The sequence below is a fragment of the Arachis ipaensis genome, chromosome B3 (assembly GCF_059453495.1).
Source record: "Arachis ipaensis isolate K30076 ecotype BB chromosome B3, ASM5945349v1, whole genome shotgun sequence".
Classification (NCBI taxonomy): Eukaryota; Viridiplantae; Streptophyta; class Magnoliopsida; order Fabales; family Fabaceae; genus Arachis; species Arachis ipaensis.
Window position 1 is genome coordinate 62,409,996 of NC_142438.1, and position 7,823 is coordinate 62,417,818.

Below are 7,823 nucleotides of genomic sequence, written 5' to 3' on the forward strand. Positions count from 1 at the left end.
TAATTTATTTTTTTTTCAAAATTCTCTCCCTCTCACCTCCTTCTGTTTATTTATTCATCTACTAACACCCCTCTTTCATCTAAGAATTCGAACCTACTCCTCACCCTTGTGTTTGGATTCTCCTTCTTCTATTCATATCTTCTTCCACTCACATAAAGGAATCTCTATACTGTAACATAGAGGATTCCATATTTTCTGTTCTCTTCTTTTTCATATGAGCAGGAACAAGGACAAGAACATTCTTGTTGAAGCTGATCCTGAACCTAAAAGAACTCTGAAGAGGAAGCTAAGGGAAGCTAAAGCACAACTCTCTGGAGAAAATCTGACAGAAATTTTCGAAAAAGGAGGAATGGCCGAAAATAATAAAAATGCAAGGAAGATGCTTGGTGACTTTACTGCACCTAATTCCAATTTACATGGAAGAAGCATCTCAATCCCTGTCATTGGAGCAAACAATTTTGAGCTGAAACCTCAATTAGTTTCTCTAATGCAACAGAATTGCAAGTTTTATGGACTTCCATCCGAAGATCCCTTTCTGTTCTTAACTGAATTCTTGCAGATCTGTGATACTGTTAAGACCAATGGGGTTGATCTCGAGATATACAGGCTTATGCTTTTCCCATTTGCTGTAAGAGACAGAGCTAGAATATGGTTGGACTCTCAACCTAAAGACAGTCTGAACTCTTGGGATAAGCTGGTCACGACTTTCTTAGCTAAGTTCTTTCCTCCTCAAAAGCTTAGCAAGCTTAGAGTGGATGTTCAAACCTTCAGACAAAAGGAAGGTGAATCCCTCTATAAAGCTTGGGAGAGATACAAGGAACTGACCAAAAAGTGTCATTCTGACATGCTTTCAGAATGGACTATCCTGGATATATTCTATGATGGTCTGTCTGAATTATCAAAGATGTCATTGGACCATTCTGCAGGTGGATCCATTCACCTAAAGAAAACACCTGCAGAAGCTCAAGAACTCATTGACATTGTTGCAAATAACCAGTTCATGTACACTTCTGAAAGGGATCCTGTGAGTAATGAGACGCCTCAGAGGAAAGGAGTTCTTGAAATTGATACTCTGAATGCCATATTGGCTTAGAATAAAATATTGACTCAACAAGTCAATATGATCTCTAAGAGTCTGAATGGATTGAAGGAATCATCCAACAGTACTAAAGAGGCATCTTCTGAAGAAGAAGCTTATGATCTTGAGAACCCTGCAATAGCAGAGGTGAATTACATGGGTGAACCCTATGGAAACACCTATAATCCCTCATGGAGAAATCATCCAAATTTCTCATGGAAGGATCAACAAAAGCCTCAACAAGGCTTTAATAATGGTGGAAGAAACAGGTTTAACAATAGTAAACTTTTTCCATCATCCACTCAGCAACAGACAGAGAATTCTGAGCAGAATCCATCTAGCTTGGCAAATATAGTCTCTAATCTATCTAAGGCCACTTTGAGTTTCATGAATGAAACAAGATCCTCCATTAGAAATTTGGAGGCACAAGTGGGCCAGCTGAGTAAAAGAGTCACTAAAATCCCTCCTAGTACTCTCCCAAGCAATACAGAAGAGAATCCAAAAAGAGAGTGCAAGGCCATAGATTTAACCATCATGGCCGAACCTACAAGGGAGGGAGAGGACGTGAATCCCAATGAGGAAGACCTCCTGGGACGCTCAGTGAGGACCTAAAGGAAGCTGAGGCTCATCTAGAGACCATAGAGATTCCATTGAACCTCCTTCTGGCCTTCTTGAGCTCTGATGAGTACTCTTCTTCTGAAGAGAATGAAGACATTACTGAAAAAAAGTTGCCAAGTACATTGGTGCAATCATGAAGCTGAATGCCAAATTATTTGGTAATGAGACTTGGGAAGATGAACCTCCTTTGCTCACCAATGAACTAAATGCATTGGATAGGCAGAAATTACCTCAAAAGAAACAGGATCCTGGTAAATTCCTAATTCCTTGCAAAATAGGCAGCATGACCTTTGAGAAGGCTCTGTGTGACCTGGGGTCAGGAATAAACTTAATGCCACTCTCTGTAATGGAGAAATGGTGCACGAAATTGGAAATCACAGTTCTTCACAAATTCGCACAACTAACCAGCAAGTGCACTGGGTCGTCCAAGTAATACCTTACGTGAGTAAGGGTCGATCCCACGGAGATTGTTGGCTTGAAGCAATCTATGGTTATCTTGTAACTCTTAGTCAGGAAAACAATAAAATAATTCACTTATCAAATTTGATTGCAAGGAATAAAAGGGCAGAACACAAATTATACTTGTATGCGATGATGGAGAATATGTTGGAGTTTTGGAGATGCTTTGTCTTCTAAAATTCTGCTTTCCTCTGTTTTTGATTCACGCACGCATCTCCTCCTATGGCAAGCTATGTGTTGGTGGATCACCGTTGTCAATGGCTACCATCCATCCTTCCAGTGAAAAGGGTCCAGGTGCGCTGTCACCGCACGGCTAATCATCTGCAGGTTCTCAATCGTACCGGAATAGGATTTACTATCCTTTTGCGTCTGTCACTACGCCCAGCACTTGCGAGTTTGAAGCTCGTCACAGTCATTCAATCCCTGAATCCTACTCGGAATACCACAGACAAGGTTTAGACTTTCCGGATTCTCTTGAATGCTGCCATCAATCTAGCTTATACCACGAAGATTCCGATTAAGAGATCTAAGAGATATTCATTCATTCTACAGCAGAACGTAAGTGGTTTTCAGGCACGCATTCGTGGAGGAATGATGATGATTGTCACGTTAATCACATTCATATTGAAGTGCGAATGGATATCTTAGATAGGAACACACATGTTTGAATGGAAAACAGAAATACTTGCATTAGTTCATCGAGACACAGCAGAGCTCCTCACCCCCAACAATGGAGTTTAGAGACTCATGCCGTCAAAAGGTACAAAGTTTTGATCTAAAATGTCATGAGATACAAAATAAATCTCTAAAAGTTGTTTAAATACTAAACTAGTAACCTAGGTTTACAGAAAATGAGTAAACTATGATAGCTGGTGCAGAAATCCACTTCTGGGGCCCACTTGGTGTATGCTGGGGCTGAGACTTAAGCTTCTCACGTGCATGGGCTGTTTTGGGCGTTCAACGCCAGGTTGTAACCTGTTTCTGGCGTTGAACTCCAACGTGTAACTTGTTTCTGGCGCTGGACGCCAGGCTGCAACATGAAACTGGCGTTGAACGCCAGTTTACGTCGTCTATCCTTGAGCAAAATATGGACTATTATATACTGCTGGAAATCCCTGGATGTCTACTTTCCAATGCAATTGGAAGCGCGCCATTTGAACTTCTGTAGCTCCAGAAATTCCATTCCGAGTGCAGAGAGGTCAGAATCCAACAGCATCAGCAGTCCTTTTTCAGCCGAATCAGATTTTTGCCCAGCTCCCTCAATTTCAGCCAGAAAATACCTGAAATTACAGAAAAACACACAAACTCATAGTAAAGTCCATAAATATGAATTTTGCCTAGAAACTAATGAAAATAAACTAAAAACTAAGTAAAACATACTAAAAACTATATGAAATTAACCCCAAAAAGCGTATAAAATATCCGCTCATCACAACACCAAACTTAAACTGTTGCTTGTCCCCAAGCAACTAGATAAATAAAATAGACTACTAATAAGTCAAGAAGCAATAATATCTCAGAGTTTTTGAGTGAAGCTCAGATTCTAATTAGATGAGCGGGACTAGTAGCTTTTTGCTTCCGAATAGTTTTGGCATCTCACTTTATCCATTGAAGCTCAGAGTGATTGGCATATATAGGAACTTAGAATGTAGATAGTGTTATTGATTCTCCTATTTCAGTATGATGATTCTTGAACACAGCTACTTTATGAGTCTTGGCCGTGGCCCTAAGCACTTTGTTTTCCAGTGTTACCACCGGATACGTAAATGCCACAGACACATAATTGGGTGAACCTTTTCAGATTGTGACTCAGCTTTGCTAAAGTCCCCAATTAGAGGTGTCCAGAGTTCTTAAGCACACTCTTCTTTTTGCTTTGGACCTTGACTTTAACCGCTCAGTCTCAAGTTTTCACTTGACACCTTCACGCCACAAGCACATGGTTAGGGACAGCTTGGTTTAGCCGCTTAGGCTAGGATTTTATTCCTTTAGGCCCTCCTATCCACTGATGCTCAAAGCCTTGGATCCTTTTTACCCTTGCCTTTTGGTTTTAAGGGCTATTGGCCTTTTGCTCTTGCCTTTTGGTTTTAAGAGCTTTGGCTTTTTCAGCTTGCTTTTTCTTTTTCTTTCTATATTTTTTTTCTGCAAGCTTTTGTATTCACTGCTTTTTCTTGCTTCAAGAATCATTTTTATGATTTTTCAGATTATCAATAACATGTCTCATGTTCATCATTCTTTCAAGAGCCAATATATTTAACAGTCTTAAACATCAAATTCAAAAGACATATGCACTGTTCAAGCATTCATTCAGGAGACAGAAAGCATTGCCACCACATGTAAATAATTAGAATTTTTCTTGTAAAAAAAAAACTCGAAATTTATTGCCTCTTATTCTAAAGAAATTCTTCTATTTTATTCATGTTTAATGATGATGATAAAATTAAATTATAGCTTAATTGGAGATAAAATAAAAAATATAGATACTAATTACTACTATATATGACTCCTAAGGTAAAACTAAAATAAAAATAGTTATCACAGAGTTCAGGCTAAGATTGGAATTTAACAACCTGTGTTCTGGGAAGTGGATGTTCCTCTAATCTGCGGGGTGCTTGGTCCTTCAAGAGATAATTTCTGGCGCTTCAATTCCCTTAAATCACGCCCTTGCTCCTCCTGTTCTTTAAGCAAATAGCAAAGAATGCTACTTTGTTCCTTCTGTTCTTTCTTTATTTGTTCCATAGCTTCTTGCATCTTGGTAATAGATGTTTCAAGATACTCCCAGTATTCAGATTGAAGGATTTTTGGGAGAATTTCCTGTGTTCTCTTCTTGATGGGGTCATCCTGTGCTTGTTGTTTTTCCATTGATGCTTTGGTGATTGGCCGCTCAACTGATATACTCAGTTATTCCCATCCTTACTCCAGCGTCCTTGCAGGGCATAGAAATCAAGCTTGGATAAGCCAACCTGGTATCTTTGGAATTTTTGTTTGCAATTTTGTAAAATTCAGTTGAAATCAGTTGATGAACTTCCACTTCTTTTCCCATCATGACGCAATGGATCATCACTTCTCTTCTAATAGTGACTTCAGAACAGTTGCTAGTGGGCAGCAGAGAATGCCCAATGAAGTCCAGCCATCCTCTGGCGACTGGTTTGAGATCTTCTCTTTTGAGTTGATTTGGGACACCCTTCGTGCTGGTGGTCCACCTGGCTCCAGGGATACATATATCCTCTAGAATCTTATCCAAGCCCTTGTCTGTTCTCATCATTCTCCTATTGAAGGAGTCTGGATCGTTTTTCAGCTGAGGTAGCTTTAAGATCTCCCTGATCTTGTCAGGGTGGGTATGAACAATCTTTCCTCTGACCAAGGTCCGATAGTCATAGAGAGCAGATCCAGATAGTCTTTGCTTGTCTGTTTGCCACATATTATCATAGAACTCCTGGACCATATTCCTTCCTACTTTCGTTTCAGGATTAGCTAGGATCTCCCAGTTCCTGATTCGAATTTGCTCCTGGATCTCCGGATATTCGTCTTCTTTCAGATCGGATCTAACTTCCGGGATCACTGATCTTAGACCCATTATTTTGTAATAATGGTCTGAATGTTCTTTAGTTAAGAACTTCCCTTGATTCCAAAGTGGTTTTGGAATACTCTCTTTCTTGCCTCTTGGAGTGGGTTGTTTTCCTTTAGGAGCCATGATCTTAGTGGGTATGGTTTAGTGATCACGGATAAACGCACCAAACTTAGAGGTTTGCTTGTCCTCAAGCAAAAGAAAAGAAAGGAGAGGGATAGAAGGAGAGCTAGTGTAGGATGGTGGATGAGAGGAAGGAGGCCGAATGGGTTTTTAAAAGGGAGCGGGGGTTTTCGAAAATAGGGAGAAAGATAAGATAGAAGATATGATTTAAAAAAAATAAGTATGATAAGAAAAGATATAATTTAAAATTGAAAAGATATGAAAGATATTTGAAAAAGATAAAATTGGATTTTTGAAAAAGATAATATGGAGATTTGAAAAAGATATTGATTAGTTGAAAAGATTTTTGAATGAAAAGAGATAGATTTGTTTTGAAAATTTTGAAAAGGAGTTGAATTGGATTGAAAAAAAGGATTTGTGCTTATGGATTAAGATACATTTAATATTTTTAAAGAAGGGTTTTTAGAAATTAGGGATTTTAGAAATCAGGGTTTGTAACATGTTTATGCAAGAAATCATGAATTGAAACATGAAAATTAAGATTAAAATGAAAAATATGAAGAAAAAACGAATTTACCACCTCCCCACCATCCTGGCGTTTGAACGCCCAAACGCTGCATGTTTTAGGCGTTCAACGCCCAACTGCTGCTTCTCCTGGGCCTTCAATGCCCAGCTGTTGCTTCTTTCTGGCGTTGAACGCCAGGAACTCCTTTGTCACTGGGCGTTTTTCTGAACGCCCAGGACGCTGTAAATCTGGCGTTAAACGCCCAGAAGGAGCTTCTTTCTGGCGTTCAACGCCCAGAAGATGCTTCTTTCTGGCATTTAACGCCCAGATGGCTATCCTTACTGGCGTTCAACGCCCAGTGGATGCTTCTTTTGGGCGTTGAACGCCCAAAACAGACTTTTACTGGCGTTTTCTTGCCAGTGAAATCTTTTTCTCTGTTTTGTGTGCAGAATCCTTCTGTAACCCTGTAAACTTATACAATTGAATCTTTACCTTAGTATCAATGAACTTTATATAAAAAAATAAAATCAAGAATAGGGAAAAATGCTTAGAGGAAGCGATGCCCCTTGGCTGGGTTGCCTCCCAGCAAGCGCTTCTTTATTGTCTTTAGCTGGACCTTGCTGAGCTTTTAATTTAGCTTTAGTCTTGAGCACTCTTGCTCAATATTGCCTTCAAGATAGTGCTTGATTCTCTGTCCATTAACAATGAACTTCTTATCAGAATCAATATCTGGAAGTTCCACATAACCATATGGTGATACACTTGTAATCACATATGGTCCCCTCCACCGGGATTTCAGTTTCCCGGGGAATAGCCTGAGTCTAGAGTTAAACAACAGAACCTTCTGTCCTGGTTCAAAGATTCTAGATGACAGCTTTCTGTCATGCCACTTTTTTTATTTCTCTTTATAAAGCTTGGCATTTTCAAAAGCAGTGAATCTGAATTCCTCTAGCTTATTTAGCTGAAGCAATCTTTTTTCTCCAGCTAATTTGGTACAAAGTTCAGGAATCTGGTTGCCCAGTAGGCTTTATGTTCCAGTTCCACGGGCAGGTGACATGCCTTACCATATACAAGTTGGTATGGAGAGGTCCCTATAGGAGTCTTGAATGCTGTTCTGTATGCCCACAGAGCATCATCCAAGCTTCTTGCCCAATCCTTTCTACGGGTATTTACAGTCCGTTCTAGGATTCTTCTTAGCTCTCTGTTAGAGACTTCAGCTTGCCCATTAGTTTGTGGATGATATGGAGTTGCCACCTTGTGGCGAATCCCATACCGGACCATGGCAGAGTAAAGCTATTTGTTGCAAAAGTGAGTGCCTCCATCACTGATTAGTACTCTAGGGACCCCAAACCTGCTGAAGATATATTTTTGGAGGAACTTCAGCACTGTTTTAGTATCATTGGTGGGTGTGGCAACGACCTCTACCCATTTTGATACGTAGTCAACTGCCACCAGAATATAAGTGTTTGAGTATG

The 7,823-nt window shown here is 39.8% G+C and overlaps 1 non-coding gene across 1 annotated transcript; it reads right to left on the reverse strand.

Moving 5' to 3' along the window:
- Window positions 1–742: 742 nt before the first annotated feature.
- On the reverse strand, window positions 743–846 carry LOC148570862 (small nucleolar RNA R71). The gene has a single exon (XR_015908533.1). It is a non-coding gene; the product is annotated as a small nucleolar RNA R71 (small nucleolar RNA).
- Between the last annotated feature and the right edge of the window lie 6,977 nt (window positions 847–7,823).